The sequence below is a fragment of the Crotalus tigris genome, unplaced genomic scaffold, assembly GCF_016545835.1.
Source record: "Crotalus tigris isolate CLP2741 ecotype Arizona unplaced genomic scaffold, ASM1654583v1 scf7180000017668.6805642782:7212621, whole genome shotgun sequence".
In the NCBI taxonomy this organism is placed as follows: Eukaryota; Metazoa; Chordata; class Lepidosauria; order Squamata; family Viperidae; genus Crotalus; species Crotalus tigris.
In genome coordinates this window covers 2,144,662-2,167,500 of record NW_024096554.1, presented here as the reverse complement: position 1 = coordinate 2,167,500, position 22,839 = coordinate 2,144,662, and the positions used below count along the sequence as shown (strand labels likewise).

The following is a 22,839-nucleotide window of genomic DNA, read 5'->3' as shown; positions in this document are numbered from 1 at the left end:
GGTTCACTTGCTTTTCTTAAGTTAGGTGGGGGTTTTCTTGAAGAATTCTTTGCTTCTACTGTAGTGACTGCATGGATATTTCTATGCAATTTTCTTGGCAATAATATGAAAGTGATCTATCATTACTTTCTTCCACAATGTTTTTCCAATTCCCAATTCAGCTGGTAGCCTGGGAATTAATGGAAAACCCCCACCTAACTTAAGAAAAGCAAGTGAACCAGAAGCTTTTATAGCACAAGACTTTATGAAATGAACACCTGATATATATATATATATCAGCCAATCAGAGCACAGCCAAGCCCCTAACCATTCAGAACACACCTCCACCCAATCAGAACACAGCCAAGCTCCCACCCAATCAGTTCATACCCCCACTGGCAGTTAAAAGGAATAAACAGCTAAGACCACACATTGCTGCTCAAAGCACGAAGCCGAAAGCACCAGCCTGAAGATGACGAATGAGACTTCGTCGAAACGTCGCCAAGACACTTCCAATTTTACGTGGGAGAAAACCCGAATAACCAAAGACCTACATACAAACACCCGCGAAAAAAAAAGGAAAAAAAGATGAGCAATGGATTTTTCCTTTGGACAGCAATGTTGGGCTTCAGGATTTTGTGGACTGTGGTCTAGATCAGGGCTTTTCAACCGGTGGAACTTTGCCACGTGGCAGGTGATACGCAACTGCTAGCCAAGTGTAGCAGGGGAGGGAATGAGCAGAAGTGAACCAAGCCTGAGGGAGAGGCAGCTGAAGCTGCAGGACTGTCTGGGCTCAGCAGAAGCCCCAGGAACTGGCAGGGTTCCAGCTGATTTGCTCCAGCTGATTGGCACTTCAGGAAGCAGTGCAGAGCTGGAGATGAAATGAAGAAAAAGGGGGGGAAGGAGAGGAGAAGTTATAAAAGGAGTTGGTTTGGGTGGAAAAGTGAAAAAAAGACAACAGGGAAAGAGGAGAGATCAACAGGCAGGGAGGAAACAGGGACAGAGAAGCAGCAGCTGTTGCTGGAAGAAAAAAATCCCGTGGTTCGTTTTCTCCAGCCAGGAGAATGCAATCACCGCTGATGAAATGAAAAGCTGGCATGTCGGAAAGGAGATGGGTTCTGGATCAGTTGGCAGCTTGATTGGGTTATCATAAGGATTTTTGTACAGTTTTTACAGTGTTTTGTAATTCAGAGACTCCTTTGTGTGCTTTGATTAATGGAATATTTTAGTTTGTATTTTAGGCTAGCAATGAGTCCAAAGTGTTGACTTCCATAGGTTTAAACTCTTTAAACAAATATAATTATTTTTACCCCCTTATCTTGAGTCTGTCTATGGTTTTTAGAAAGTTTTCTTTGAAGGTAAACAGGCTTAATTTAAGGCTAAAGCTTTTCACAATTGCTGGAGCCTTTCAGTCTTGAGTTGCAATGTTGTGACATGTGACATGCCTTAGACAGTTTAAAGAGAGAAAAAATGGAGTTTATGTGTTTCTTTATTTTGTGAGCCTTTCTTGCTTTGCACTTGATTCCTATGTATTTAAGGGTGCAGAGAAGGGATTGGGGGGTGCATTCTTACTACACTGTGGAAAGAGCTCAAAAGGGAAAGAGGAAGAAGGGCTGACCAGTTAGCTCAGGGGTCTACAAACTTAGCAACTTTAAGACCTGTGGACTTCAACTGCCAGAATTCCTCCATTATGGCTGAGGAATTCTAGGAGTTGAAGTCCACAAGTCTTAAAAGTGCCAAGTTTGAAGACCCCTGACCTAGCTGGTAGTGGTGCATATTAATAAACATGGATAAATTCATCATACATTTTTCAGTGCAAAGGGAAAGTGATTCAGCAAAGGAACAGCTGCCAAACAAATTAAAACTGGTACTTTTTTTCTTTTTTTCCTACAGTTTGTAATATTTTATTAGATTATAGAATAAAATATAAAAATACAAAAGCAAATAGTAGGACACAGTGGAGAGGAAAAAGGGGGAAAAAGTGAGGGGGAGAAGGGAAAAAGAACAGACTTTCTCTGTTGCAGTAGAAATTAGCATTAACACCGAACCTCAACTTTTTACTTTTCCATATTGTAAACTAGCCATTTCTATAACAACAAATGAATCTAATCAGTAAAACCCAAAATCCCCCTCCTTTTTTTAAGTTTAGTTTTTTCATCAAGTTTTTGACACCTTGCTAAGCATTGGTGGTATTCAAATATTGTCATATTCACAGAAAGTGGTACGATCTGTGAAAAGGTTGAAAAGCCCTGGTCTAGATAACAGGTATCCCGGTGTTTTCTCCAAGATGGTCTCTGCCTCTGAAGATGCCAGCCATAGTTGCTGGTAAAATATCAGTTTTTTATCACTACCCAACAGATACTGGCTTTGAAAGCCTACACCAGTATATTTTTCTTCAGAGCCTTGATAGCTGATGCCTGCTCACTGTGGAATCCTTGTCCTCATTATCATCATCAATGTAGGTCATAAAAAGAGAAGAATTTATCCTGTTTTCTTTTACATCAAAAGAAAGTAGAAAAAGGAACTCCTTTTTTCCAGTGCAGTACCAAATGGTTGCCCAGTACTGCTTCCAAAGCATGAAAAATGATAATAGTTCAATCTTATTCCAGCATGATTCTTCACCCAATATACGTGGGATTTATTCTCTGTCAAAGACAGGCATGAGATGAATTGGAGAGCAAAGTTCAAGAAGAAGCGACAAAAGATCTCTGTTATATCTCTGTCCCATTTTCATCAATAGAACCAATTTGTGCTTTACAATCTGCTCCTGATCTTTCTCTCCTTCCTCTTTCCTTAGTGGAACATAGCAACATGACCATGCAGACAAAGAAGCATGTCCTCAATTAGAATTGGATATGGGAAAAGGGGTGGGCTATGACAAAACTATTTGATTGTTTTGTTTTAAAATCCAATCTAGATTTTGGAGGTTTTGCCCATCCCAGGAAAAATAAATCAGTCAACCTCAATTCTGTCTCCTCCAAATTACATATTTCCTCTGGAGTCTTTTAGGTTTTTTTTTTTTAAAAAAAAAGTATCCTTAAAGCAAAGCATGTATGAGTTGCACTCTTTATCTTTTCAGATCTTCTATTACAGGGGTCTTCAAACTCAGCCTTTTTATGACTCATGGACTTCAACTCCCAGAATTCCTCAGCCAGGCACACTGGCTGAGGAATTCCGGGAGTTGAAGTCCATGAGTCATAAAAGCACCAAGTTTGAAAACCCCTGTTCTACTGCAAAGGCAACATAAATGTTCTGCAACTCGCTATTTATATTTTATAATAGAGCACAAGAAGACAAAACAAACATGCATGTCTTTTTCCAGTACATCTTCTAGCCTTTATGACCTAGACAATCATTTGGAGATGCCACAATGGCTTTACATATTCACAAAAGGGCTAACAAGATGGGTATGACAGATCAATAGGCTCATTCTGCAAAGATTCTTTACCTTCCTCTGAAACTGCCCCAATTCCAGCTTCCTTAGTCCTTTTTCTAGGCAGGTGGTCATTCTCCCAAACAAAACCCAAGGCTGTAATTTGATGGTGCAAAGCTCAGAGACATCCACATAAAAAAAGGTGAAACTGGTGCTAGACAGCAGTTTAATGCATTTATTAAAATATCAACTAAATGCATATGGTAGAAAAAAGAACCTGGGAAGTTATCTATTTATATTACTTTTCATTGATATGATGATGTTCATTAACATCGAGTAGCTGATTAAGACACACCTCCTTTTAGCATTTTGACATTTTCTCAAAGGTCACTATCATGGATCAGGCCAGCCTATGAATGAATGAAAAACAGATTTCTCTGCAACAATTACTGATCTAAAGATTTGCAGTTCTGTTCTTCCATAGATTGTCCTATCTTTTTGCAACAAAATTCCTTGGGGCATCATCAAAATCAGTCCATCTTCCATCTCAGACTAACTTTCAGTCTTGAGCTTTTGGTCTTTCTGCTGAAAGGAAATGCCAGTTCTAGTGTTCTGTAATTCAACATTTGTGCTTAGTGATCTCTGTTGGAGCTTGTTTTTTCTCTTTCTGGACTCTTGTGATCAGTTCAGTTATTGAATGTCATCTTTACTGATGATAATAACTTCATTTAATATAACCCAATTGCATCTACAGTACTGGGAAAAATATGCTTACTTACTAGTTATATACATTTCATTTCAAAATTAAATCTACCATTGTAACATGTTTCACCCTGCTTTCAATTCCTACTGTACATTTCTGTACTTCACCCTCCCAAATTCATGGTATACAAATGAATGTTAACACAGCAACCTTAAGAAAGCTATCTTTGCATGCAAGATGCATCAGCATTTTTCTTCTGTATTATTTTACTGATGAGCTTCTGCACATTAATAGGATATTACACCCACAAAATGTGCCGAGTCTCATTTATCTGGAAGACCATGTTTCTTGCTTTAAAAAAGTAATGCTCAGACAGAAATGCAGTCTAAGGTCAGTTTAAAGAACCATAAGAAAGGAAAGTAGGAGCCTTGGCATTGTTCATCATCTGTTAGCATCAAAGAAATCTACGCAGCAAGTACACGTTATCTAATTGGAATTTCCTGCTGGGATGAGATGTGCATATTTCTAGGTATTATAACTATTATTGATGCATCCATTTTCACATGTGTATTGGGATATTCATAATTTATACAAGTAGCTGTACTTATGATGCTGAGTTTCCTCTTCTTTGGCTTAGCAGAAGAACTCAGTCACCCAACACAGGCTGCTTTTGTTGTTTGTTTGTTTGTTTGTGCAATGCTTTATCAATGTTCATTTGATTATTTTGTTGAGTTGCAGAAATGAATAGGGACATGTTGGTTCTTCAGGTAAACATTGTTGTTGTTGTTTTGATTTATTCCTACATTTCTCTTGCACACGTTTCATTACTCAAACTAAGTAACATCATTAGTGCTAGTAAAAAGTGAAAGTGAGTAAATTGAGAGCAAACCCCACTCCCTACTAACACTGATGCTATTACTTACTTTGGGAAATGAAACTTCTATAAGAAAACAATCAAGCTGAGATACGACCAAGGACCCTTCATGTTATTATTTCCATCATGCTACAGTTTTTCTGTCTCCCTAACATAACACATTGATTTGGAAATACTGTAAATCTATTCATCTGGGATATTAAAACTTGAGATAAATTTAGAGAAGATTTTTATAGTCCATGAATGCCAGAGGACACTTAGCAAGCTCTAACAAAACAGTAAATATGAGGTCAGTCAATAATAAATACAAATATGTTGCAACTGTGGATATCTAGAAACAGAAGAATAATATACTAATTATAACAATTATGAATGATATAAACAAATATATACTTGTAAGGTCTATAACGTGCAATATTGGTTTTTGTTGAGATAAATACTTGTTTGAACATGTTGCATATTTTTCTTTGAAAACATCAAAAGGAAGGATGTGGAAGATACAAGATACATGGCCTTCAAATTAGAAATTTTCTTTCCAGTAGACTTTTTTTCAATATGGTCATAAAAATGTAGCCTTTCAAATATTTTTAAAAAATTCTTATGAAAAATTCAGCCTAACCTTCAAGGTTAATAAAAAAGTAACTAGAAAACTATCTTAAAACAATGTTTTTTAACATGACTCCTTAAAAAATTAAATATATATATATCAGAGAACAAGTAAAAATATCACTTTACAACATTTACATTTTAAAATTGCTTTCCTTTAAGCCATCCATCCAAATATACCAGCAAGGGTTCTCTTTTTGAAAGGGGAATCAGAGAATCTTCTTAGTGATTCTAGCCTGCTTGGGAAATCATTCCTTACTGCTCATATTTCATTAAAATGCCATTTCAATGTTATTATTCAGAAACTGAGCTGAAAAAATGAAAGGAAGTAGCACTGTAATTCATATTCCTTCTCTTTCTCTCATTTTCTTCTCTCATTCCCCTCAAAGTTTTGTGCATGGAAATCTGAAAAAGGCTTCCATGTGGACACTTAGGCCAACATTCAGTTTTCCTTAGAATCACCACTGGACTGTTCAGGTCTTCTAAATGTCCATGTGAAGAGGCAGCCCAATTATAGATCTTAAGGATGTTTCTGGAGATGTCCAGAACTTTGGAAATGGAGTGACTACATGAACTGATCTATGAAATTTTCATAGCAACATTTTTTGGGAAGTGATTTGTCATTGCTTTCTTCCTAGGGCTAATAGAGAATGTCTGGTCCAAACTCACTCAGTTGGCTTCATGTCTAAGATAGGGCTAGAACCCACAGTCTCTCAGTTTTTACTTTGGTACTTTAAACCACTACTCATTTGGAAATGGCCTCTGCAGTAGTAAGCAAGCAGCAGTATCATTGTACAATGCATTACAGCACAAGGTATAACTTAGCATCTCTTGGGAGATATCTTTGTGAAGTCTGCACAAGGAAAGCTACGGTATTCCAAATACTTTTTCCTAATGATATTTCCTGAAGATTCTTACGTTAAACATTGCCTGCTTCTTATACATTTCCTTAAAAAGACTAGAATATGCTAGAACACAGCAAACTACATACTGCTACCCTCTCTGCAAATGGATATTCTGGCTTGAAATTTGGAACTTTACATTCTTAGACAAAAGATTTATCTTGTTTTATTTGTTGTTCTACTTTCCTCATTAATTGAGTTGACACTCCTGGGTGTACATTAAATAATGTCAAAATACAATAAAGCAAAGTATAAGATGTTGAGTGACATTTGTTGACATTTTCCAAAGAGGCAAAACAAGGTAACATTGTAGCTGAATGTTAAAAGGTCTGGGAGTTAATGTCTTCGCTCATCAGTGTGGCTGTGGGCAGGGTTGACTGAATGCAGACAGAAAATATATTTATATTTCCTAACAGGAATTTTTATTTGTTTCATTTAATGTATTTCTAAAATATTAATGAAAAATAAGAAGGAAATAAAACCCTGTTATCGTATTTCTATTATTTTCATAAAACATCAGCTTCAAATAGGAAGAAATAATAAGCATTTTGATTTTAAACCCAGAAAATGTTTATGTATACAAATCAACAACCTGTTTTTCCCCATTTCACTATATGATATTAGTTTGCATTGATCTCTCAAATAAATCTGAACTATGGTTTAGAAGTGTGCGTGTATGTGTGTTTGTGTGTGTGGAAATCCTGACAATTAAATAACATTTTTATGTCTTTCTGTTAACTTTACTTTCAAGAATGTAGGCATGATGTTCATCCTTGCTGAAATGCCTTCACTGATTTTTTTTTTAAAGAGGCAAGAGCATCTTTTATATTTTATAAGTATCTTTTTTATTTTGCACAAAATTCTTCAACTAATCTGGAGTTTGACATGGATATTTCTTACCAACAGGGAAATATTACTGCAGATATTGTAGAATTTGGTTAAAAAAAAAGAGATGGTAAGACCATTTGCAGTAGGATGATGATGATGGTGACTCAAGACGCTCTTGAGGAATAAGCACAAATGATCTGGAGAGATCAGTTCTGTTTTTGTGATGAGAGCTTAACGGAACAGAATTGAACACAGTGAAATGTGATATTAGACCTGGAAACACCCTTGGGAAGACATGTGACACTCACCTTGAAAGACAGTCACTGCCACTGTGGTTGTTGTCACCTAAAGGGGTGGTGGGAATTTCCAGATAGGCCTTTGGGCGAAGCATGACATCCTTCCCTCCTACTTTCCACAAAAGATCAGCCTGTTTCACCTCTCTCTATTGGAATTTGTATGCTTGCAAATGCATGTGTTGAAAGTTACTTGCAATCTGTTGTCTTGAGTCTATCTGTGTGGAAAGCAAACAAACAAAAAAAATCATAGCAGGGACATACCATTACAGGATCCATAAAAGTAATACCCTAGTGCATGAAATATTTTGAATGTCTGAACTGTTTTTTAAGTAGAAGTATAGAAAACATAAAAGAAACACACAACCCTAACGCCGAGCTTCCTCAAGTTCTGTATAAAATGGCTTAGGCTACTTTCTGAGCTGAAGATTTTGTAATGAAGCAAGTTGGATAGCTTTGTACCTACATACTTCACTTCAGCAATTGTGTGGGTAGGCATTATTTAAAGACAACAGAACATGAACAGAAAATGTGACAGCGATAACTGATCCTAGGCACTGGAAATCCTTTTTTTTTTAATAGTTTCAGGATAAGATAATTTGATAGGTAATTTCTTTTCTTACTCACTGATGATGAAAACATTATCTTTATGTTCTCCATGCTTATATTGGTATAAACAAAAGGATATTCAGAGAAGAAGAGAAGGCCAATAAATTATGTTAGTAAAATAAGAGAACAGTTATATCTCTGGGTAATATATTGAAGGAATGGTTTCAGATATTGGAATTATTGCTCATTTGTATGCTACATCAATTTCACAATGCAAGCACAATTGACTAAAGCCTTTTTCTGAGTCTGGTCTGTTTCATTTCTCATATTAGCAAACAGCACTTCTGCCAGCTTGAGCATACCAATCACTGGTTGTTTCAGTAAAACACCTAGGCCGTGTAGATAATTATCAGCAAGCTCAAGCTGGAAAATAAATCTATTGATATCTCCACTTCACATCAGCACAAAGAGCTTGTATAGTAAAGCAAGCTGTATAGATCTTTGAGAGGGTGCTTCATTCTGATGAAGCTGCATCCCTTGGCTGGTCTGCCTTGACTGGTATTTGCAATAGTCAGAGGAGGCAAATCACATCACTTTTTGGCCTCAGGAGAGTCACTTTGCTTCCATGGCATGACATTTTGCTGAGGGGAATCCAAACTGCCCTACGAAGGCCTAATCGTAATAGCATTTAGACGTATTACTTTTCAGAATAGCAAAGCTCTTCATAGATAGCATTTCCATACAACTCTTCTGTATGGCAGCTCATCATGATTATTTATATTTCTTCCCATGCATGTCACCAGTCATTGACTGTACTTAACACTAGTTCTGTCATTTCATAATGCATACAAAATGCATCTGTCTCTTAGATGCAACTTACAATTTTCTCCTTTTATGATAACATGGAGTCTGTAATGGAAGTAGTTGCATTTGTATAGCAGACTGAATATTTAGATCTGTTAGTGATCTTTTACTTTCAACGGTCAGGATTAGATTTTATTTCAGAATTATCCACTACATATCATGCAGTCATTGTGTAGCTTCTAGCAAAGCAATAATTTTAAACAAGACTTTTATCCACAACAATAAGAAGGCTAGCTACTACATTGTTATCATATGTCTTTTTTCTCTAAGGGATTTAAGTCAGTCTTTACTAATTCTGTTGTATTATTTTCTCTCAGCATGAAATAGCAGAATATTCCTCTTGTATGTGGAGAAAACATCATGCTCACAATATGCAGATTACACTTGTTTTTGAAATAAATGCTTATCAATTACACTATGTAGATGCACACACAAATATACCCTATTCATTGGCATAGTGTGAAATACAGGACTCAGGAATTTGTGTTAAAAGGATATTTTGTAATGTATACATATGGGAGAGCTTCAGGTAATCTGAGAATTTATGCAACCTGAACATTGCTGTACCGGTAGTCCTTGCGCAACAACTGGTCATTTAGTGACCATTCAAAGTTATGCCAGACCCAATAAAAGGTTCTAGAATTCTGACAGTGGCAAACATACCTCTGTTTTGCATGATTACATTTTGGGTCCTTGCTCACTTTTATGGCTGGTTGTAATGTTCCACATTCATGTGACTGCAATTTACTTTTTTTTTTTTTTGCTGTTCTCAAGCTTTTCAGCTGATTTTTGCCAAAAAAAAAACACCCATAGGAATGAATAAATTAATATAATTGCTTTATAACTACCACATTCACTTAACAATTGCTGCAAAACCAGATTGTAAAGTCAGGTTGGTGAGTGCCTTGACTTACAGCCATCATGGTCGATAATGGAAATTATGATGGGCTCCATTATGGTTGTAAGTTTAGCTGTACCTGTAATTGCTTTCAGAATATATTGGCAACCAGAAAACGAAGAACCTTGAGCTCCATTCTAGCTTTGCTCATGATGGCTCTATTGTTTTGGGTTTAGAAAAGCAGTCACTGCTATATGTAAGTGCTTATTTCTGCACTGAAGACAATGATAGAGTAGGTATGCTTTGGAACTCTGTGACAATTGAACCTAGCTGAGCACACAACAGTGTACATGATGAACTACAATAAATTCTGATGTTATCCTTAAACTACCCAGCATAATGTACCTGCCCAAAACACTATTTGTCCCTGTTACCTTAGTATTAAAAGAGGAAAAAAGAAAACATCCTGCAAACCAAGGCAAGACAGAAACAACATCCTTCAGACTAGTCCGGCATCACTAGGGAAAGCAATGTATTGTCCTCTGATGCTATCAGCTGCTGAATTAGGTAAAACAGACAGCACTAACAAGGTTGTAGGATCACATTAGTGTTTTATAAGTCATTTGAAATCCAGCTTTCTGTCCATCAAAACCCATGTTTCCAGTCACATTTTATAAACAAGCTTCTCCTGCTTTACGATAATCTGCCTTTTTTGCCCTTGTTGCTTCATATTAACACCCTTTCCATTAGCATTCTTGTTATCAGATCACTTTACTCACTTTCTGAAAATATGATTATTAATGATATTAATTTATTATTATTAAAATTTGTTACAACCATCCACCTCAGCAAACTCCAGGTAGCTTACAAAATCCATTTTCCATACTGGCAGAAACATTGTCTTCACACCAGGAGCAGAAACCCCAGTGTATTTCCTGACATACTACTATTCTGAATAGGCTGATCTGAGAATAAGTTCCTGAATAATCCACTAATAAAACTGGTTGACCTTGAGAGCAGCATGGATATTTGGCTGTATTTCCTTTCCCCCCTTCCCCGAGGGAACCAAACTAATGTGAGTCCTAGCAAGAAAGTGTTCACAACAATTCAGAACATCAGCTGAAAAACAAAACTGATGCCTATGTGAAGCTGATGGCCTTTCTCTGTCTATCTCCCCAGAGTAATTGCAATGTGAAGATTTATACCCAGCTGTGAGTTTATTGAATGGCACAAACAGCTTCAGGTGCAGATCTGATTCTGATGCACCCTTGCACCCACATATCACACCACTGGGGGTGGAGAAAGTAAAGAGGAAAAGACCAAACATTTTGAAGATGGTGCCCTGCTCTTAGAGGGCCTGAACATCTATCAGGCTGGCACAATGAGGCTCAGGATGATCATTTTTTTAAGTCATTCTATTCATAGCATTTTCCAGCCTTTCACCATTTTTTATCATAATAATTTTGAAATGACATTATATTTCAGTATAATGTAAGTCTAGAAAATGAAGAAATTTAAGTATAAAACTATAAATAAAATTATGCTCACTTTTCAAGAATTCAAACATACAGTATTTTGTTTTTTTGTTTTTTGGTCTAGTCTGTTTTAGTTTTGTTTTGGTATTTTGTTCTTCCAGTTGGTAGTATTTTAATTAAAACTATTTTCAACAGCAACCTTAATTGAAAAATGATGAGAACAACATATACTTGTTATTTATGATTTTAAAAAGCAAATAATTTTTTGGAATAGAGGTGTTGAAGTACAATAGAAGAAAGTGGAAAAGCATAAAATACTCTCCTTTGTTTGAACATTGTCAACGCATCTTTGATGTGGACAAGAATTCTTTTTCTCTATCAGTGAAAGCTAAAATATTTGCATTTCATTCATATGCAAAATCAGTGCATATTCATTTTATTTTATAATGTATTTTGTTATGAATTTCTTTCATTCTTAGTCAGTTAAGCATTGTCATCTAATGGACCACTCTTTATCATGGATGCAGAAGGGCTTATGATGATGGACAAGACCAAAGGCATCAGTGCCTTTATTCATACTCATCCATCCCACACACTCTCTCACTCCATGTTCAGATATACTCGCAAAAAACATCTGTAAATCCAGCAGTTAAGCCTTCATATTACAAGTAAACAAGGAAAAGCATCTTAATGAGGCAAATTAGTCTGCTTGTTGTGTAGAAAGAAGAATGTTTGATGTATGGAGATGGAATTACTAACTGTTAAAATTATGTTTAACTACAGTAAGGGAGGATATCCAATGAGGGTCCATTAAATATGCCATAGGATATCAGGCATTTATTTAGTGTATTTTATCAAAGGGCATATCTCTTTGTCTATGCCAAGGACTGTATTGAACATGTGAATAGTATGCAGTTGCTGGGTGAGGTTTAAACAAAAACTAAAAATGATTTAATTTCCATTGCTGGTGAATGAAAAATTAATTATAATCTAAATGACTATAATTAATATATCTAATTATATCAAATATTTAGTATGAATTGATAAATTCTAATCTATTATTATTATGGTTCATCACACAGTCAACTAGATATTTAGACTGAATTAGACATTTTTATCCAGCTATCAGGTCTTTCTCAAGAATCTAGATGGGCTGATTTGTCATTTGATGTTACTAAAGGTACAGTACCTTTACAAGATATAAGCTGTTCCAAGTAAAGCTGCCTTTTGCAATTGACTGATGGTGATTTTGTCAATGCCAATGGTGTTCAAATAGTGTTTAAGATGGCTTGGGATTACACCCAAGGCACCTATCACTATTGGTATTTTTTGCTTTAGTCATTCTACTTTTATTTGGAAGTCTTTGGGTTTGGGGATTATTATCATTAATTTTATCAGTTGAATAGAGTTACATGTTTCATATTAATTATGTGATCTATATTACATTATTTAATTATATATCACATAGAATTATTTATTCCTTATGTCACACAGAGTATTTTTGAGCCACATCATGTCTACACATAGCTTGTCGTTCTTAGTGAAAACTGCATATTTCATTAAGTACACAGAATGAAGCTTCCTTTCCATTTTTAATGTTACAGTAAATGTACTGTTAACTTTTATCTCAAAGGGACATAATTATCTGAAAAAAAAAGGTCCTGGAAGAAAAGATTTAGCTTTCTTGCCCATAACCAATAAAAGATTTGTTTTTTAAAAAAGAAAATAATTACCCTATTCTCAAATTGCTTCATAAATGGGGTGAAAATAATTTGAGATTAACAAAAATGAAATGAGAGAGAAAAGAAAGCTGTCAGATCCCTCCATAGGGTTTGCACCATCTCATTGAAAAGTTAAGGCAAATGTTACATTTTCTGTTTCTAATTTCCTCTATTTTTGACTTTTCAGCATTGCTTATACTAGCTGTCAGTCTCAGCTAAAAAGTAATATATCAAATAGTGCTCTGTGCAATCAGAGGGTTATGTTTTACTCTTGTCAATTTTTGAGAAAGCCTTTGAAGACATGCATATTTTAAACATATGATTAAGTTGACTAAATTTAACTCTGCTTTTTCTCTCTTTTTTCGTATATTACTGTTTTCTTCTCCTTATTTATGTAGCTAGTTCTAGCTTTTCCACACACTCCTCAGACATAAGAAATTTACTGTCTTGCAATGCACTAGTGCCAAACATGTGTGAATACACAACCATATTTGTTGAGTCCGTCGCGAAATGGTAAGACACGAGAAGCAGTTGTAGTTCTCAGGAAACCTTTATTCTTCAGTTCAGCTTACATTGGAATATGGCGGCAACACCCAAAACTCTCGGCCTCCTTTTATAGGCCTTCCTCGGGTCAATCTGCTACGTTTTGGTGCGCCAGCACCCGCGCATGCGCACACGTACTGGTGACAGCCTGTCTGGTCCCGGGCAGCTTGCACCTACCCGGGACCACCTGCAATGCCCCGAGCCTGCTTGCAAGGCTCAGGACATAACACCCCTTTCCCCCGGGCTATAACTACGACCAATGCCATAATAATACACAACCCACTCTTAGTACAATGTTCTGCTCCCCCAATGTTCGGAGTTCCCCCCGTTTCCATTGCCTTAGTGTTTCTACCCTTCTACTGGCTCTGTTTAGCCAATAGTGTTATGTAATCCTCTAAGTACTTAGGAGATTTCCTTGCTCTCTGTGACCTCCTAAGCTCTGGGTGTCTGACAGGTACCCCCTGACTGAGGGGTGATGTGTGTCTGTTCTCCTTGTTATGCCTTGGTGACTCCCAAGGACTGTGCTCCAATGCCTGGCCTGCTTGCTTGCCACCGGGCTCGTCAGGCCAGGGCTTTTTCCAGTGTATGACCTGGTTGTCCCGCCTAGCTGTAGGCTCTCTGGCCCTTCTAAGTGACTGTCACTGTTGGGCGTTTCTGTAGAACCTCCTAGGTCCGTCCAAGACCTGTCAGGAGGCTGTCTATCCCCTGAATCCCGTTCTGTGTCCGGGCTTGTGTGGGTTTCAGTACTGTCCCAAAACTCAGTTGTCCCCTGAGTGTAGTCAGAAGCATTGTAGTCGGGATTTGGTTCCTTGACCACCTCCCTGTGTGTTTGCCCCCTTCTAGGGACAGGGTTGAAGTCAGGCCAACTAGAAGGAGTGTGTGCCAGTTCTCTTGCAGGGAATGGATTGTTGGGATGCTCCCGGGTATTCTCTCTGACTGGAGTACTGAGTGATATGGGTGAAAAGTGATCATACCCCCGGGGTGACTCCCTGGCTGGAGTAGGCGTGAATGCATGATAACTGGTTAAGCTCCTAGAATTCCTGTTTGGAGCGCTCGCGGAATTTTGGGATGGGCCGTTTGTGGCTCCCTCATTGGTAAAGGGCAGCGTTCCATGCCCCTCCCTTTGCCCAAACGGCTCCCCCTCCCCCCCTGGAAAAGACCCAGGAGTCTCAGCGGGAAGGTCCCGTCTAGGGCGAAGTTGGTCAATGTGCCAACGCAGGACACAACCATTGTCCAGGGATACCTCGTAGGATAGAGGACCTGTGACCCTGGATATAGAAGCGGGGACCCATGTATGACCAGGCCCATAATTACGAGTCCAAACCGGGGCACCCACAAGTAGTTGCCTAGGTGCCCTGGGGTGTAAGACAGAAGGAGGCAGTCTGTCCGGATGCAACCGGTCAAGCTTGGTAGTCAGTTTGCGCCCCCAACGAAGTTCAGCTGGGCTTCTCCCTGTAGAAGTGGACGGTGTGGTGCGATAAGAAAGAAGAAAGTCAGCCAACCTGTGATGCTAGTCCCCGTAGGTGAGCCTCTTCAAGGCGTCCTTGGTGATGCGAACCATGTGTTCAGCCATACCATTGGTGGACAGGTGGAAAGGTGCAGAAGTGGCATGACGAATCATGTTAGCCTGCAAAAAAGCTTGGAATTCGGAGGAAGTGAATTGAGGGCCGTTGTCAGACACAATGACGTCTGGGAGCCCATGTGCAGCAAAAATCCCCCTCAGTACCTGAATAGTCTTTCAAGTGGTGGTGGAAGAGACAGGTACAACTTCAAGCTATTTTGAATGGCTGTCAACGAGGACCAAGAAGAATTGACCCTGAAAGGGCCCAGCGTAGTCAATGTGCACCCTAGACCATGGAGACTGTGTTTTCTCCCATCTATGCACAGGAGCTTGGAGCATTTCAGGGCGTGAGCGTTGACAAAGGTGGCAAGCATGCACTTTAGCTTCTATGTCTTTGTCTACACCTGGCCACCACAAGTGGCTGCGTGCAAGAGCCTTCATTCGTACAATGCCAGGATGACCCTCGTGGAGGGAATCTAAGACCCTAGTCCTCATTGAGGTGGGAATGACAACTCTGCTTCCCCAAAGCAGACAACCCTGAGAGGTGGACAACTCGTTCCTTTTAGACCAGAAACTCTGAAACTCAGGACTTAGACTTTGGCCTAGGGGCTTGCATAATGGCTTTTAGTTTGGATTCAGCAGGATGAATCCCAGCAGCATCAATTTTGAACCCCAGAAACTCAGTAGAAGGTACCCCAATTTTACATTTGTCCTTCTTGATTTGAGTCCCGTTTTCCTGAACCTTAACAGGACAGCCCTTAGCCTTTCAGCTAGAATGTGTGTGGAGTCTCCTGCAATTAAGACATCATCAAAATAGGGGCAAACCCCTGGTATACCCCATAGTGTGTTTTCCATTACGCTTTGGAAAATCTCAGGAGCGACATTTACTCCAAATTGAAGTCTCTTTACCTTGAAAGCCCCTCTGTGGGTCACAATAGTCTGAGCTATAGCAGCGTCATCAATAACAGGCAGCTGTTGATATGCTTGAGCTAGGTCAAGCTTTGCAAAAACGCGCCCCCCCTTGAGGGAGGCCAGGATATGACTGACCACAGGAACAGGATAGGCATGTTGCTGCAATGCCTTATTTAGAGTGCATTTGTAATCAGCACAGATGCGAATGTCCCCATTTGCCTTAAGAGGCGTGACAATGGGGGTCTCCCATGGACTGGAGTTAACAGGTTCTAGAATTCCTTGTTGGATCAGTTTGTCCAACTCAGTGTCAATTTTACTTTTTAAAGCAAAAGGGACCCTTCTTGCTTTAATTCTAATGGGAGTGACCGTGGGGTCTAACTTTAATGACACGGGGAGTCCTTTGAACATGCCCAGCTGGGGGCTGAAAACGTCTGCAAATTATTTGCACACTTCCTGTAGGTCGAGTGTTTGTAGGCTGTTGAGCCCTGTGACGTGTATCCCCAAGGCCTCAAACCACTCGAGTCCTATGAGACTCGTTCGTTCACCCTCTACTACTAGCAGGTCTAGTGGACCCTCAAAATCCTTATACTGTACGTTAAGGGTGGCCTCCCCCTTAACACACACTCTGGAGTTTTGAAAATCCATTAGCACAATGTCAGAAGGCCTCAACTTGGCCTGGGTTCTGCTGCCGGAACAAATCTTCTTAAATGTGTGCATAGAAATGATCGAAAGTGCAGACCCCGTGTCCAGTTCCATAGTTAATGGAACCCCTTGTAGCTTCACCTTAAGTGACAGCTTTTTCTTAATGGGCTTGTGTGTGCCTGTCCTGTAGATGCTTCTTCGTGAAGCACAAAACCCCACCCTATTCTAGCTGGGGACCCTGGTACCTTTCAGGCGCAATTCTTCCTGAGGTTGTACCTTCTGACGGCCCAGGCACACAGCTGCAATGTGTCCTTGTTTTCCGGCAGATAGCGGAGCGGAACTTGCAGTCAGCTCTCTTGTGGCGACCTCCACAACCGATGCACTTGGGGAGAGCTGAAGAGCTTCCTCTTGATTTTCCTTCCTTTGTGGGGTGGAGATGGTCCACTTCCTCATCCGGATCCTCCTCGGAGTTTCTTTGGACTTCTTCCTGGTGCACGGATGCGGCATCTGGACTGTTTCTGATCGGCCGCATGTTTTTGATGGTGCCGCCCGCTGCTTCTTCTGCGATGACCTCTCTCAAGGCATCTTGGAAAGACAAGTCCTCCTTGGCGAAAAGTCTCTGTTGCAACTCTCGATGCCTTAGCCCGCACACAAATCGGTCCCTCAGTCGTTCTTCGAGGTCCTTGAACTCGCAATGTTTGGCGGCTTTCCTCAGTGCGGCGATGTACTCCTTGGCCGATTCTCCGGGTCGTTGATCCCTCTGCTCGAAGGTGTGGCGCCACGCGATGACGGACATCTTGGGTTGGAAGTGCTCCTTCAGTAACTTCTTTAGATCTGCGTAGCTGACAGACTCTAAAGGAACAGGTGCTGCGAGGTTCTCAGCGATTTCGAATGCGTCTTGACCACAAACACACAACAGGGTGGCAGCCTTCAAGCTCTCTTCCCTCACCTGGTTCACTTTGAGGTAGTTTTCCACCCTGGCTACGTAGGACTCCCACCTCTCTGGATGTGAGATGTCGAATTCCGAAAGCCTTCCAATCTTCGCCATTTCGTATCAGGAAGGGTCTATCAGCCAGCCTACCCCTGAATGCATGCTGGATTGGTGGGTAGCTGCCAAGTCAACACCGTTCCTGCCGCTCCGGACTCACTCAGGTAAGCTTACACCTTCTCTTCTTCGATGTAAGGCATCCCACCTTCGCCACCAGTGTTGAGTCCGTCGCGAAATGGTAAGACACGAGAAGCAGTTGTAGTTCTCAGGAAACCTTTATTCTTCAGTTCAGCTTACATTGGAATATGGCGGCAATGCCCAAAACTCTCGGCCTCCTTTTATAGGCCTTCCCCGGGTCAATCTGCATGCGCACACGTACTGGCGACAGCCTGTCTGGTCCTGGGCAGCTTGCACCTGCCCGGGACCGCCTGCAATGCCCCGAGCCTGCTTGCAAGGCTCAGGACATAACAATATTAGAGGATATTTAGTGACATTTTAGCACCAAAAGTGGATGGATCCCTCCTGCTCATAGGAAAGCCAATTCAATTAATATCACTTTTGTAATTATGATAATCATAATCCTTCCTTCCTTCCTTCCTTCCTTCCTTCCTTCCTTCCTTCCTTCCTTCCTTCCTTCCTTCCTTCCTTCCTTCCTTCCCCTCCATGAAGGAAATCTATTAACTTCTAAGGAGGGCAGATCAGATATTCTGCATCTACTCATCGTGAGCCATTTGATTCAGGTATAATTTAAATAGATTCAGAGTGGGTGACTACATCTGTCAGCTGCAATGTGCAAAAGCTCACTCTTGATTCAAAGCAGAATAAATGTGCAGCTCTTCTAACAAAAGAACGCTTTAACAGAAAGACAGTTACACTGCCAAGCACAGGAAAAGGAAACAAAGATAAGGAAGCAAAGGTCATGTGGAAGATAAAGTAAAAAAGATATTAAGAAGCACCTCTTTTTTCTTTCTAGCTACTTCTCCTCCTTAGTCAACACTTACTCCTGTGGAGTGATGAGACTTTAAAAAGTTTCTAATGTCGACCAATTCAGTCCAAATGCTTTAGTAGAGAAAAATGTGGGAGGAGACTGTACTGATCAGGAAGATGACAATATTTCTGTCCACCATTATGAATATAATTTCCCATTTGAGAGAAGAGACTGAATACTGTGGCCCTTCTGTCATATCAGAAACATAAGCTTCATGTTTCTGCCTTGGATATAATCATGAAGCAATGTTGAAAATTGCATCAATTATTTCTCCTTTGTCCCATTCAGATATTTTAAGAACTTGATTCCCATGGGATCTTTTGTCAACACATTTATAGCTGCCTTTGCTATGCAATTACCTAACAATCTTTAAATTGCATAAAAGGAATGATAACTTTTCCATTAACTGGAAGACTAAATCAATCATGTAGATGGAAGTCTTAGTATAGCTGTTTAAAAGCTTTGTATCTGGCATCTGTTACAAGATAGAAAAGTAAGGGTCTGTAGGTTTGGATTTTTAAGCATTTTCTAAAGTGACATTTTTGGTAATGTGATTCCTTCACTAACTGGCTATCCATGATACTCAATTCCCAAAGAGGAAACTGATTTCTGAACTTCATCATCGGTGCTGAGAAACAATCAAGGGTTTGATGGAACAAATTGTATCAAGAAACAACTGTGGATACCACAATAAAGAAAATAGTTAACACAATCTATTGTCTATGTCTTTGAAAAGGGACTTAGAGCACTGTTAAGCCAATTGTGCACACAACAGAAATTTAACTCTGCTTTTCTGTGGGGAATATGAAATGAGACCAAAGATAGTGAAACACAAGAAATTAATTTTGATAGATGAGAGATGTATGGCTGCTTTTGAACACATATGTGTATCAGAAACAGAATGGCAGAGATTGTTGCAGATTTTAAAGATAATATGATTCTGAACATCCCAACATTTTACTGCTATATCTACACCCAGTTAGTAAAAATAGCATTTATTCTTGTCATTTGTTTATGGCCCTTCCTGTAGCTCTGAATTTTTCAAGCAGAAACAATGTATTTATGTCTTCTTTATTGGACAAAATGTGCCAAATATTGGAATATTGTATGTTTTATATACTGTAGCCTTGTATCAAAGCATCACTCTTTTCCCCCAGAACATTGTGATGCCTGAGTTGGAACAGAGGGACTTGCATATTTGTATGCAGTTATTATTATAAAAAAATAATAAACATGTTATCCCTATGTTTCCTTAGCTCACCAGCCACATTACTTTCAAATGTGGGTAGTTCAGCCATAGGCACCAAGGTCACAGATGACATGACACATGACCAAGGGGTTGTTGTTGCTGTCCTACTTCCTATGAAATATGTTTATGATATGAGATTTTGTTGTGTTATTGGGTTATGTATTCATTTTTTATCCCACATTTATTAACCAGAGACAAATTCCTTGTGTGTCAAATCACACTTGGCCAATAAAGAATTCTATTCTATTCTATTATTTTTATAAATAATGCAAGGGAGCAAACAGATGCCTTTCATGTCTAAGACTAGAACTCACAGTCTCCTGGTTTCTAGTCTGCTGACTATGTCCTATGATGAAACAGCATTTTATTGTTAAGAGTCTTTAGAAAAACATGTAGCCAACCCAAGTTCAGTAAGTAAGGAAGTTCTGATGTTAGTGCTCGTATGTCTAAAACAGATCTAGGACAATTCACCACAGCCAACTTGGTATGGTGAACTCACCATGGCCAACTTGTCATTGCCAAGTCACTGTGGGATGACTCACGGTGAGACAATTCAATGCAGATTAATACCTTTTACTATTCATCAAAGCATTGCAAAAGCTGGTAGTCATAGGAATGATTTCCTTTTATATCAGAGATAAAATAATTTCGATGAAAATGTGGTCAACAAAAGTGAAAGGAACTAAGTGAATCCCTAAGTGTTTCATGGCAAGTTGGCCATAGCAAGTTGTCTTGCAGTAGATTGGCTGTAGTGAGTTGGCCACAGTGAATTGGCCAAGACAAGGTGGCCATGGCAAATTGGTCATGGTGAGTTGGCCATGGCAAGTTGTCCCATTCTGTTCAAAACAGCCCTTTTTAACCTAATGACTTCCTTTCCCACATTTCCCATTCAGAATTGGCAGAATTGACTGGGAAAATCTAGAAATAATCCATAACATCTAGAGAATACCAAATTGGGAAACATTAATAGAGAATTTACTTACTTACTTACTTACTTATTATATTTGTGTGTTTCCCACATCTTATCTAGAAGTGACTAGAATAATTACAGTGGGGATGAAAAACCACTTGTGGGTTTTATAGTAACAGAATTTACAATGGAACTTGAATCAGGTAAATAATATATTAGACATACAGTAAGGATATTTTTGTACAGTACAGACAGAGTATTCTGAATGGGATAGAAGTGGTGTCATCATCCTCCCAGTCACTCTGTCTCTATGTCTATGTGTGTAGTACTTATATAAGACAAATAGAAGGCCATCAATCACACAACCAACGTATGTCTTTCCAGATTGTCATTCCAAAGTTCGAATAAAATATCTTCTCCTACAGGTAGCACCATCAAACTATTCCATCCTTGAGTGACCGGCGTGCTCCTCTGCCTTTGTTATAGAAAAAAAGATCTTAATTGTAAATCCAGTGTATTGTTTTTCTATAGAAAAGCTAGAGCATTCTATAATACAGAGGTCCCCAACCTTTTGGGCACCAGGGACCAGTTCCATGGAGAGAGGTTTTTCCATAGACTGAAGGGTGCACGGTTTTGTGTGCCATCTGCATCTCATGGATGGGGCTTTGCTTCTTTGTAGGGACTGGTTGCTGGTATGCCACGGCCAGGTACTGGTCCATGGACCAAGGGTTGGGGACCCCGACCCCTGCTATAGTAGGATATTATGCAAAAGCATATCATTTTATTAGTGAATTGTTGAATTTGTATCATTGGAAGCCTGAAGCCTGAGCTGAGGTATAGTAACAAGCTTTCAAGATCCCACCAATGGTATGTAGTGGATGGCTTGGTAGCTTCTCTTTTATGGAGCATATGCCTTCTTTAAAGCAAAGCCAAGTTGGAATGGAGAGGGAAGCCATTGGTTCCCAAAGAAAGCCCCATTGGAATCTTTGAGTTTTTCCTTCAGAACAAGGGAGAAGAAGACATACCAGTGTACAATGATCTAGCTGTAGGAACTATGTTGCACCAAGGACAGACAACAATCATCAACATAATTTATAATGTATATTATGATAGTAGAATGATAGGGCTTACATCCCCAGCAGGCATCCCTTAGCTGCCCATTCCACTTGTTGTCCATTGAGAATTAAACTTTGGAATGGCACAAAATGCCAAAATCATAAAGCTGGGAGAAGCAGTGCAAAATGTATTCAGTGGAAAAAATGATGAATCTGGATTTAAAATTCCTTTGAGCCTTCCCAAGATATTGCCACCTGCTGCTAAGCATGTTATTTATAATTCTAATCATGGAGGTGCCACTGCTGAGCTGTTGGAATTAGCACATCTATAGCATTATTTCTATACTTTTAAAATATGACTGTAATAATCAGAGCCTTGCTAAAATAGTTCAAAGGCTTGGAGAGTCAGTGTTTTATGCAGCTCCACAGGTGACCTGTTGAATATTGGACAGTTGCAAGAAGCAAAAGAGTCACAATATTTGTGTTTCTGGAGGTATTAAAAAGCCATCAACACTAGGACTTATAGAAAATCCTAACGATGAACTTTTAAAACCATGTGGTCACTTCATAGTCTTGAATTCCTTAATTTAACTATGTGTTTTGCAAAGGATATCCCAAATCTCCCTGAATTAATTTTAAATGGTTAACCGTGAGTTGTAATATAACATTGTGAAAAGGGAGAAAAAATGTCAACTGCACACTTTTTCAACAGCATGCATGCTTTTGTAGTCATGTGTCATGCACCTTAAGTTAAAAAGGCCTAATGCTGTTGCCTGACTTTACAAGTGAACTGATTTAGTTTCCTGTAATCATGTTCTGACCTTTTCTAGTTCCATCAATTGCTTTTTCCATTGCACATCAGGGCTAAGTTAGGTGGATACAGCTTAACATATATTAACTGATCTTAAAAAGCAAAAGAGACCTGATCAGCACGGAAGACTAGCAAGAAATAACTATGGGCTCAACTGGATCATGCCAATAAATAA

General features: G+C 39.2%; 1 protein-coding gene across 6 annotated transcripts in view; it reads right to left on the bottom strand.

The window, feature by feature from the left end:
• LRFN2 (leucine rich repeat and fibronectin type III domain containing 2) overlaps positions 1-22,839 on the bottom strand; it is a 322,235-nt gene that overhangs the window by 105,393 nt on the left and 194,003 nt on the right. For 5 of the 6 annotated variants that reach the window (XM_039337076.1, XM_039337075.1, XM_039337080.1 and 2 more), the window contains one exon: positions 7,574-7,776. The exons of the other annotated variant lie outside the window; for it this stretch is intronic. The gene's annotated coding sequence lies outside the window, so the exon portion shown is untranslated. The remainder of the gene's footprint in view (positions 1-7,573; positions 7,777-22,839) is intronic. 6 annotated transcript variants of the gene reach the window in all.